This window comes from Alosa pseudoharengus, unplaced genomic scaffold (assembly GCF_046254945.1).
Source record: "Alosa pseudoharengus isolate Yale_2024_CS ecotype anadromous, Long Island Sound unplaced genomic scaffold, YU_APseudo_1.1 YU_APseudo_1.1_scf_15, whole genome shotgun sequence".
Lineage (NCBI taxonomy): Eukaryota > Metazoa > Chordata > Actinopteri > Clupeiformes > Clupeidae > Alosa > Alosa pseudoharengus.
The window spans coordinates 19,866,630-19,878,653 of NW_027468620.1; positions in this window are offsets into that span (position 1 = coordinate 19,866,630).

Genomic DNA, 12,024 nt, shown 5'->3' on the forward strand with positions numbered 1-12,024 from the left:
TTGCACACACCCTGTTTTACCAGAAGTTACATTTTGTTGTCGAACAGGTTAAACAGGGTCTGGACAGTGCCTAAGCAGAGATGACTTCAGTAAATGAAGCTTAGAAAAATTTCTCAGGAGGCCTGCAGGTGCTTTTGTTTGCACATACCAGTATGTGTGACATCTTCTTGTGTGTCCAGGTTTAGGCCATGTCTGTATGTAATGTAAAATGAAACTTTTTGGGTCACTTTCATCTCACCAAGATCTATTTGTGTGTGAATGATTGTCAATCGGAACATGTGTCTATACTTGTGATAAATGTATTGATATTTGATGTAATTAATAAAAAAAAACCTTGCTCCATGGCATTTATCTCTTCTGTTCAATTTGCTTAATGCCTCCACAATGTTATTGCGGTACCTGGCAAGATAGCACCATTCTGTGTAGGGCACTTCCATTGTCACTCTCCGGATCATTCCATCAGAGAGATGAAACTGCAGCGCCAGCAGATAAGGGAGAAGGACAAGACACAGTGATCGCTGTGGCAACAGTGGTTAAGGTGTCATCAGAAAGAAAGGCATTTCCTCTGTACCTGCCCTCTTCAATGCAGCCCTATTCAGACCAAAATAGGAATTCAGGTGAACAAGTGGTCAATAAAGATATGGTCCATATGTTTTGTGACTGTGAGAACAGAGACATGTACAGAGAAACCTGTTTGTGTTTAATAACACAAATGGAAAGAGAACAGACTGGAAATGCATAGTGCAGTGAAATAAATGGCATAAATGAACAGAACCTTTAAACAAATGTCCAATTACAATTGGATAGGCTATTGTATAGCATTAGGGGTGTCCGCAGTGAGTTGGAATAGAGAGGTTTCAAATCAAATAGACCTGCAAACGGAGTGAATGAATGAACAAATGAATGAATGAATGAATGAATGAATGAAGATATTGACTGCCAGGAGAGCCCATCTTTTCTTGAGGAGCAGTTCCTCTTTTCTATGGGCCAGCTCGTGAGCAGATCAGTGTGTGTGTGTGTGTGTGTGTGTGTGTGTGTGTGGAGTGGGCGGGCTGTGGTGGTGCTGTGGTCAGGTGCCCCTGCTGCTTTAATGGTCCATAAATCAGAGCTGGACTGGCTGCGCTGACGCCACCCCACTGAGACCCTCTGATGCGGAAAATGAATCAGGCTGTTTTAACGGGAGCGCCAGCACCGGGGATCGCACACACAAACACACACACACACACACACACACTCACACACACACACACACACACACACACACACACACACACACACACACACACACACACACACACACACACACACACACACACACACACACACACACACACACACACCTCTGTTCGGGCTCGATAGATAAGACTCACTCTCACATAATACAGGAATACACACAGATCCATGGACGGCACACACACACACACACACACACACACACACACACACACACACACACTGCACTTCAAGCTTGTAAAACACTTCATTACTGACAAGTTGTGTTTGTTCGCTCGCTCTCATTATCGTTTGCCTATTGGCTCTGCTAGCCTTCTTGGAGTGAGAACACAGGCACTGCTACCCTCCCTCCATACACACACATACACACACAAACACACACACTCTCTCTCTCTCTCTCTTCCCCGCAAACACACTCACTCACTCACAAACACATACATCAATGACACCCTTCTTTTAACTACTAAGTCACTTTGTCCAGTGGTTTCAAACTAATGACTCAAAACAACCTTTTAATGTAGTTGTAAGATAAAAACAATAATTTAGAAAACCAGCATTCCTCCCCACAGACAATGTGTATTTATCCAACACTCTGTGGTAATTATGTACAATGCATTTTATTAGGAGTTTTTTCTGTCATGCCAATTCTGTTTTCTTGCATTCTTTCTTGCATTCTTTAATCATAAGAAAGGTCCATTTAATCCCTCTATGCAGGGGTGTAACTGAGATCCCAACAGGGAGTGATTGTGAAAGTGATTGCATTTCAAGATTGTCTGGCCTCGGTTAGGATGATGTTTCTGTGTGTGTGTGTGTGTGTGTGTGTGTGTGTGTGTGTGTGTGTGTGTGTGTGTGTGTGTGTATGTGTTGTCTGCATGATGCATGTATTCCCCTGCCACTCACATGCACTCATCCACACACTCTGACATTACCCCTTGCCTGTCCATCCATCTTTTTGGACAGGTGAGGGTTATATTGCTCATCAGCTGTCTTCAGCATCTTCTGAGTCAGAGCTACTCTATCGAATGGCCATTGTGTGTGCTTTGGGAAAACTGGATAAGACACAAAGCCATACATCCATCCATGCATTTAAATTCATGTATTTTATTATTATTATTATTTATTTAGCAAAATTGGATATACAGTAAGGAAATGAGATATTCTCACTTCAATATTCAACACTTTCTGTTTTGGTCAAAGTATCATATACATCTACTGAAGGTTTTTTACACAAAGGTGCTCTAATTTTATTTAGTGTGCCCTTGGAATCACAAATAGTTTTATAGAGTAGTTTGCACTGAAATTGAAAGCACAGCTCTGATGTGTTATAAGCTGCCAGGTACACACCCACCACTCCTCACTTCTCCAGCGGTTGGGTCCATTTTCATAGATAAAGGTCTCAGGGGTGTCAGACTGGGTAAACAGGCGCTATTTGCATTTACCCACTGGCAAGAGCTTCAAAGCTATCAAGCGTAATGACATGTCAGGACACAAATGAGTGCTCTGCCTCCCAATTTAAATGTTTTGGGTATTTCATGTTTCTTTTGGATATTTCATATTTAATGGGGTTTTTTTTTTGTTTGTTTGCTTTTTTTACTTGTAGAATTAGAAATATGACTGAGGTAATTTGAGAGATCCTATTGTATTATAATCACATTCCATTCCACATGAGGTATTGTGGGATTGAAGGTAGAGATCGAACCCCTGACACATCTCATGTAATCCTAAATAACCAAAACTTTGTGGATGAATATAACTCCAAAAGCCAGTCAAGTACGGGAGACAAGGATCATGGCCATGTTTGAACTGACTCTCTTGAGAGAATCCTATCAACAGCCCCACTGTTTCTCCTCGTAAAGAGTGGACTGATATCCCCGGGCGGCCCACAGACCACAGAGAGTAATATTAAACAACGATGTTGAGTGTGTTTGCTTACAGAAGCACCTTGTTTGACAGGCCTTTGTGAGTGTCGAGGCCTTATGAATTGTGTCAACAGGCTTGGGTTCTCCCTTATCTGTAGGCTGATAGAGGTCCTTCTCAATGCTGGTGCAATAAAATGCTCAATGAGTACAGACTAAGAGGACATACTATGAGCCATCCTTCTTAATTAAGGGCAATTTCATATCGATTTGACCTACTTAGTCAGATTAAAAATGTGCTGTGCTGTGTTTATGACTCAGTTTTTTTTTCTCAAAAAACAAAATCATATGAAGTGCACAGCATTAAAAAAAGACCTTAATAAGCCTGCCTCAGTCTTTGAAGGCCAGGGTGTGAAATTGAACACTTAATTTAAGGCATGACCTGTTGCTATATCACTTTCATTTGTTGTGTGGTGGGAAATTCATACTACGTTTACTAGTGAATCTCCTAGAGTCTCTGTTGCAAGCGAAGGACATTCAGACACTGGCACAGGAAATCAGAGATGCACAAGAAAAGCATGCGGGTATAAAAGAATGAGGAAGAATGAGTTTAAGAGCTAGGAATACGCTTTATTTATTATTCACTCTTTTAGTTTGTCTGTGTATCATGTCACCCATCATGTTTGGGCTGGTCATTATGTGTGTGTGTGTGTGTGTGTGGGATACCAGACCGTCCAACTGCCTCCTTTCCTAACATGAGCACACTGGAGGGATGGACGGACAGACGGATGGACTGAAGGACGGTCCGACTCTGATATGACTCGTATGCAGGAGAACCTCCAGTAGTCTGCTAGTGACCAGGCATCACCAGACCACTCAGCATCCCAATCTTCCCGATTCAACCAAAACCAACACAGAAGACTTTGCTATTTGGATCACACTTTTTACTGTGTGTGTGTGTGTGTGTGTGTGTGCGTGTGCGTGTGCGTGTGCGTGTGCGTGTGCGTGCGCGTGCGCGTGCGCGTGCGCGTGCGCATGTGCGTGCGTGTGCGCGTGCGTGTGTGTGTGTGTGTGTGTGTGTGTGTGTGTGTGTGCGTGACAGAGAGTGTGTGCATGATTGTTTGTTTGTGTAATTCAACTATTGTAGATGAAAACATCATCTGATGATAGCATTCACATAACTATGTGACACCCTAAAAGTAGTTGAGCTTTAACCACACATGTTGTAAATGCATTGTATCTCAACCAGGTTATCTCTTCTGATTTGCGTTGTTTGATCTTCTGTCAATGAGATGGGGTGGGGAAGTGTTCAATTAAAGTGTAAAGGGTAAATTAACTATATCACATTTCACAATTATTATTATATTATTATCAGTATTATAGGTGGACCCTTATCTACTGGGCAAACCATTAACCAAGTTTTACAACCCCAAAAAAGTTATGTGAGACAATTCTGTGCAACACAGTTCTGAGAATAAGACTTTATCTCAAGTCTTTCAAACTCTTGGCTATTTTTCTTTAAAATAATCCTCTGTCATTAGTAGGACACTAAAACTGCATCACTCTAGAGTGTGTCCCTAACAAAAGACCTCGCAAACAGCTCTGCAACACAATACAGCACTTGCAGGGCCGATTCAATTAGCCCATTGATCCTGCAGTAGTTTATGGCCCCTGTAAATTATGTTTTTCACCAGTAATGACTGCCCCATGCAGGCAAATGAACACCTCTGGAAGTCAATTACCTGAAAAGATCAACTGTGAAAAAACAGAGTGGGGGGGGAGGAGACACTTTACTCATTGATGAGACTCCTTTTATCTTCCCCAACATTCATTTTAAAGATGCAAGCTCTGCGGTAACAGCAAAATATGTCCTCGTCTTGCCTTGCGGCAGGACCCCTGTGGCACACTTTAAAGTTATGCTATACTTGGGAGCCGTCTTCCCCTAAATAGGAGCTCTGAAGCCACACAGTTTTAAATGGCAGCAGTCGGTCAGAGCAACACTGATTACTTTGTGCACTCGACCCTCCTCCACCCCCCCCCCACCCCCCCCCCCCACACACACACACTACTTCTCACTGCCACCCACCCCCCACCCTTCTGCCTCCAGCATAAGAACACTGTTGTCTTGGGGGACAATCGAGATGTTGTGCCTGGCAATGTCATCTGGCACCATCAGCCCTGGCGTGGGCTGGGGAACATGCGAAGGCAGCCCATTGTCTCAGCAACCGGCACCCAACCCCATATGCAAGAATAATAACACTGGGTAAATGTATATGAGCGCATGTGTTTGTGTGCGTAGAATCTCAACTCATTTTACATTTTAGAATGTATTTAGAGTTAAGAATGCAAATCTGGCCAATGTAGTGGGGGCAGTATTCTCTCATGTGCAGGGAGCATGATAATACAAAACTGCGTGCAATACAAGAGTCAGATTTGCATGATCAATACAAGATCCCCAAGGGATTTTTGGATTTTTATGTCCAACATTAAACTTGTGATAGAGCAATAAATACTGACTGAATAAGATAAAGATTTAAAAAGCAAATGAATGAAAGAGCCCTCCTGTTCTGTTCCCTCCCCCCCCCCCTCTCTCTCACTCTCTCTGTGGTCTCAGTGAGCTGTGGGCACTAAGGGAGGACTAAGGGGACCCTGGCTGTGCGTGGAGGGTGTGAGTCCTGCTGCTGCTGCTGTATCTGTGTGTGTGTGTGTGTGTGTGTGTGTGTGTGAGGAGCTGCACTTGAGCGTGTGCTCCTCTCTCTCCGCCTGGTTGAGCCCGGGCTAATGAAGCGAGGACTGTGCGTGGCCGCAGGTTAGCCTGGGCCCCATGTTCCTACGCAACCACCACTGAACGGGAGGTGTTCAGGCAAGGCAGAGGGACAGAGAGGGAGGGAGGGAGAGAGAGAGTGGAGCCGCTGCTCTTCTTCTGCCTCCCTCGGCCCCATCCCCACCCCATGCACTCCCTTCCCCTCCTCTTGCCTCGTTCATCCTTTCTTCCCACATTTCCACATGGCCCCACTGTCGTCCTGTGGCGTCCCTCTCTCTTGTGGGCTTTTGCTGAGTTGTACTTTCTCTGCCGTCGCCGCTTCTCCTGCCCCAGAGTGAGCAGCAACTCTGTCTATTTTGCTCCGCCACCCGTTGGCTGTTTCTCTGTTTCTCATCCATTAGTTAATGTCTTCACATTTGCTATCATGATTTTCAGGGCGATTTGTTGAAGCACGAGGCATGAATGCATTACACCACAAACAAAACACGATCAATGTGGATTAAATGAGCTGGCTACAACAGTAGGAACGCTGTGGTTTTCCTCCAGCGCACCAATGCACACACAGTTGGGAGCAGTTAGCAAACACCGTCTGTTTCTCTGTGGGATCTGTTTATTCAAATGTGTAGCAATCATTACCAATCAGAACAATGACTATTTAGGTGTTATATTGATGATATAGTATGTGTGTGCTGTTATATTTAGTAAGAGACTAACTTAAATCTAGCTTCGCTGTCTTAGACTACATAATTGGTACATTAACAAATTATTTTGAATGCTTTGAAATGAGAGTTTACACAGTTTGTCACTCTGATTTGTGTTATATAACCTTTCAAAATCTGATTCATTTGCTGTCATCAGTGCATGGAAGAGTGAGTGTCATTTTCTGTGTTTGTGTGTGTGTTTTGACGCTGACATGTCATAAAACCTAGGAGGCAACAAGTGTGGTTCTATTCTTAGCTGTAGTGAGAGCGGCCGCGGTGCTGGGTGGCTCCCGCCTGCTACTGAGCGGCACAGACCGGAGAAGGTGTGACTTCCCCCTGCGCCAGATCCCACTGTGTTGGATCACACCACACCCAGCTGCAGGGCCAGTGGGGCCCATTGGCCATCTGTCCACAACCAGCAGCAACGGGCACCGGCTCCAAGTGCACGGTGAGAGGAGGCAGTAAAAACGTGGCTACTGTGTGTGTGTGTGTGTGTGTATGTGTATGTGTGTGTGTGTGTGTGTGTGTGTGTGTGTGTGTGTGTGTGTGTGTGTGTGTGTGTGTGTGTGTGTGTGTGTGTGTGTGTGTGTGTGCATGTGTGCATGCAGGCGTGTGTGTGTGGGGGCAGGGGTTAGAATCAGGCTTGGAGCAGGGTGTGTTAGGGTGGGGTGGGGAGGGTTGGTTTGCTTTGTATGATCACAGAGCTGTTTTCACTCGCTCCTAGCAACGGCCTCCCACTTCCTCGGGTTTGGATGGCAGGGTCCTTATGGCTGGTGCGCGAGCTTCCCTCCACTCCTCCCTCTCTCACTCCCTTCATGCACTCGCTCTCTCTCTCTCTATCTGTCCTATTTATGGTAATGAGCCATCTGCCCTTGCTCTGACAGCCGCCCAAACAGGGAGGGCGTTGGGAGGCCAGGTCCAGGCTGGCGGGACACAAGGGCACAGTGAGCGACTGCTTCTGTCCCTTACCGCTGGTGGTGGTGGCGGCAGCGACGCACGCTGAAGAGAGCCACTCAGATGTAAGGAATGAGAAAGAGTGGTAGTAGAGGTGACCCACAAATCACGTGGACAGAGAGAGAGAGAGAGAGAGAGAGAGAGTATGTGTAAGACAGGGAGTGTGCATGACTGTGTGTGTGTGTGTGTGTGTGTGTGTGTGTGTGTGAGAGAGAGAGTGAGAGAGAGAGAGAGACAGACAGACAGTGATAGTGAGTGAGTTCCCTCCACCTGTGTTCAGTCACCTGCTGGCCTAACTCATTAAGACTGCCATCATCACAGACTACCACCAGTCTAATCACACTGGACGATGAAAGGTAAGCAGCTGTTCACACACACATAAGTGCACACACACACACACACACACACACATTCACTTTAAACAGGAAGAGAAAGAGAGAGTGAAAGAGACCACAATATCATGGTTTCAAAAAGTCCCTAGGATGGAATTGAACACATTGAAAATATTACCCACACTGACCCACCCCTTAATGGATGCAGTTTAGGTTACAGGTTTCACATGATACAATAGCCTAGTGGGTAATGTCCAGGGGCGAGTGACCTGAGATGACCCCAGTAACTTTCGTGTGTGGGGTGAAAGAGCACTGACCCCCTCAGAAGGACATCCTCCATGAGTTTATGGCTACTAGCCTATATCTCAGGACAGATGGCCTTTTGGGGTGAGAAGGAAGCCACTGGGGTGCACACAAAGACTATTATGACACACATAAACTCAGAGGTGTTCGAGTTAATGAGTGACAGGAATTCTGGCGTTACAATACTAAACAAAATACTAAAGCAATCAGTATTAAAAGTTTTGAGACCAGCAATTGTGGAGCCTGAACCAAAGTTTACCAAGACATACAAGTCTATCAGCCATAGAACTGACATGCCCATTATCTTGAAAAAGTGCCTCCTAAATTGGAAAGTTGGGAGCTACGGTTTGCCTTTCTGCATAGGCCTCTGGTTTCTAGGTTAACCTTTCAGAAAAATATAGTCTATTCCTGAATTTGAAAAAAAGCAATGTGTGTGAAAGACTGGTGGAGACATGAGAGAGATAGGTATACAGGATCTTCTATATAACCGTGCAATTGCACTCAGCAAACAAGAGAGCTTCAACTCACTGCCACTGGCCAAAGACATCCCTGTCTATTCACCCTGTGGCCTCCATGGTCTTGTGGTTTTCACAAAGATCACACCATGGAGTGTGTGATCATCATCACACAATAAACATTGGGCACCAGCTCGGCCACATCCTCCTCATATAACATGACTCCTGTGCTGATGTTTGACATTGTGACCTGGACACATGCCTTAGATGACTGGGTAAAAGCGTTGCCATGGCAGCAATTCTGATCACAGAGATGTTAGTTGATATATAGAGTGACGGTAGGCTGGTTGTATATGTGGAAGGATTTTATGTGCAAATACTGTTTAAAGCACTGCTGTGAATGGTTGAGAATTTTACAGGAAACATTTTGTTAGCCTAAATATTGATTCACCTAGCTGGCTGGTTATGGCAACTGAAGTATTGCACAATTATGTCCTTATTAGTTCTTCACAGCTACACAGCAATTATACACACATGGTCAAAGGCATTTGGTTTTGCCTGAAGGCCTTTAAATTGTGATTGTGAGTAATGAAAGCTAAACTGTTATGACAAACCATGAGCCTACGGTATTGCCAGAGGCATGATCTTGGCCTTTAGATCAAACAACCCACACATGTTAGCACAATTCTTCATCTTAGTGGCCATGTTTTGGAACAATAACTTTCAGTTCTTCTTTTCTCAATCATGGGAAGTTCTTTCTTCTGACAGTTGTCATTTGGCCACATCCTGCTGTGTGTGCAATCCCACGCTTGTATGCATGCGTTTGTGTGTTCGTGTACACTCACTCACGCACAGACAGACAGACAGACAGACAGACAGACCTCCCTGTTACTGCTCTGATGCCATTGTGTCAAAGTTAAAGTCAAAGTCAAAGTCTGCTTTATTGTCAATTTCTTCACATGCCCAGACATACAAAGAGATCGAAATTATGTTTCTCACTGTCCCACGGTGAAGACAAGACATATTTTACCAATTAAGTACACAGACCAACATAACATTGAGTAAATAAACAATAAATGAGTAAATAAGAAGGCACATACAATGAAGAAATAAGGGCAGCAAAATTGGGTTGAAATTGTGCATAGACAGTCGATATATTAGTGCAAAGTCAGGCCAATAAATGGCTGAGGTACTTCTGTTTGACCTAAGTAAGCAAGTGGCATAGTGGTGCAAGTTATGTAAGAGCAGCAGAAGTGTTGTGTTTTCAGGACAACAGGACAACAACAAGTTGCAAAGTGTGCGAAGTGTGCAAGTGTACAAGTGGAGTCATTACCCGCTACAAACTTTAATTTTCTTTCTAAGGACTGTATAAGCATAACAAAAACCTTTTGGATAATGCCATTTTTTTTACTACAACCATTCAAGCTGGTCACATCATTTTCTGAAAAGAAAAAAAAAGGTTAAACCTTGTTGAACAGCCAAAGTTGTTTATGTCTCTTCAGATTACATTGTTACATTATGACATCTAGTGGCAAAATTGAGAATTACAACTACAGAACAATGCAGTGGGGCCTACCCCACTGACCCCACTGACCTTTGCAGAAGCAAAATGCATACGCATAAGGCACATGGTTATGGTTATGGATTTGGCAGACGCCTTTGTCCAAAGCGACACACAAATACAAAACAACATAATATTTAAAATTGAACAGGGAAATTGAACAGGGAACTGGGCAACTCATTCCACCAACATGTAACCACATTTATGTTTTATCAGTTCCTGGGGTTTGTAACTTTAAAGTGGTTAGCATGTGTATGTCTGTCCTTAATGTTTTTCTAGCAAATCATTGAGATCATCAACATCCATTCATTCAATCAATCATTATTTTGTCAGTTACTTAATATTGCTGCATTAGCAGCAATAACAGAACTAGTGAATTGTATACAATCTAGAGGATAAAAGCATGACTACCATTATTGAAATAAAGACCAGTGAGGGAACATCACTGTGCATAACTGATTAACGCATTTATGTGATCAAATAATCAAGTGAGTATTATAATAATATTGGTATATTGGTCTGAAATTATGTAAAAGTTTTCCAGAGAAACAACAAACAATATTATGTCAACATAATCCACATAAAACAATGTAGGTCTGGCAAAACACTATTGCTGTCAATAAAATAAAAAACAAAACGATGCCATATTAGGTTCCTATTTAGACTGACTTAGTTATGGAGGCGATAAAATACAGTATGCAAACAAAAAGGAGGTAAAATTAGGGTATTTGATACATTTACACATAGTGAAAGATGAAGTTCAGAGGCATTATCTGTAGTTTGTAGTTTATTGATTCCTCAAAGAAAGATTTGTCAAACTGCCATACATACACACACACACACACACACACACACACACACACACACACACACACACACACTTACACACCAATTAAGGAATTTTCAGTCTTAAAAGATGTGGGGCTTTCTCTCAAATATCTCAACACTCTGGAAATGTGGTCATTTATTTGACAGGGAAGAGCAAAAAGGGCACAATCAGGTAGTAGGTTTTTGTTTTCAGTGATCAGAACTTTTCTAACCCATTGTCTGACAAAAACAAAAAACAAAAAAAACAATCATCCACTTACACACTAACATTTAGTAATTTCTAGTAGTCATTTCAGGTCAGAGTAGGCCTATGTATGGGGTTGTGGTTGCATGCCATCCACCAAGTGCAATGTTCTGCTGCCTAAGAGGGTAGCTAAATCAGCTGGTCAACATGTGAACCTTTGCAGTCAGATGGCCCCCTTTTACAGTCAGAAATTATTTGGGCTAATTTCAGGTTTTCACTGTTTTCAGTATATACATGGCTTAAACATATATTATCTTGTGCAATGTGTTTATATATATATATATATATATATATATATATATATATATATATATATATATATATATAAACATATACACAAGATAAACAACAGCTTATTTCGTGTAACACCTGCTTAATTGTACATGAACAAAGCACACTCAACACTATCTCGAGTAGACCCTGTGAATGTGAGACACCTAACAATGGTCAGAACCTGTCCACAGATTTAACCAGATGACTCCCTTTTTAACTATTTGTATGGCCAGTTTCCGGTATTTTCACATCGTCAAAGAGGCGAAAAAGGCATTGCAACGTTTTGTTTAAAAAGACTAGTTTACCATTCAGACAAAACCAACATACCTCACTGTCATGGTCCCACAATATTTCTGCATTTTATTTCTGTCCCAATCTCACGAGAATCATAAACCAAGAGTCTCGTTTTTATTTGCAGTCGCCAGAGGAGCATGAATTGCGCTTTGCAATTGGTGGAGATTCTTCCCATGTGATTTTTTTTTTCAGTCTTTTGGTGCTTCAGAGTAAATGGCTCCTCCTG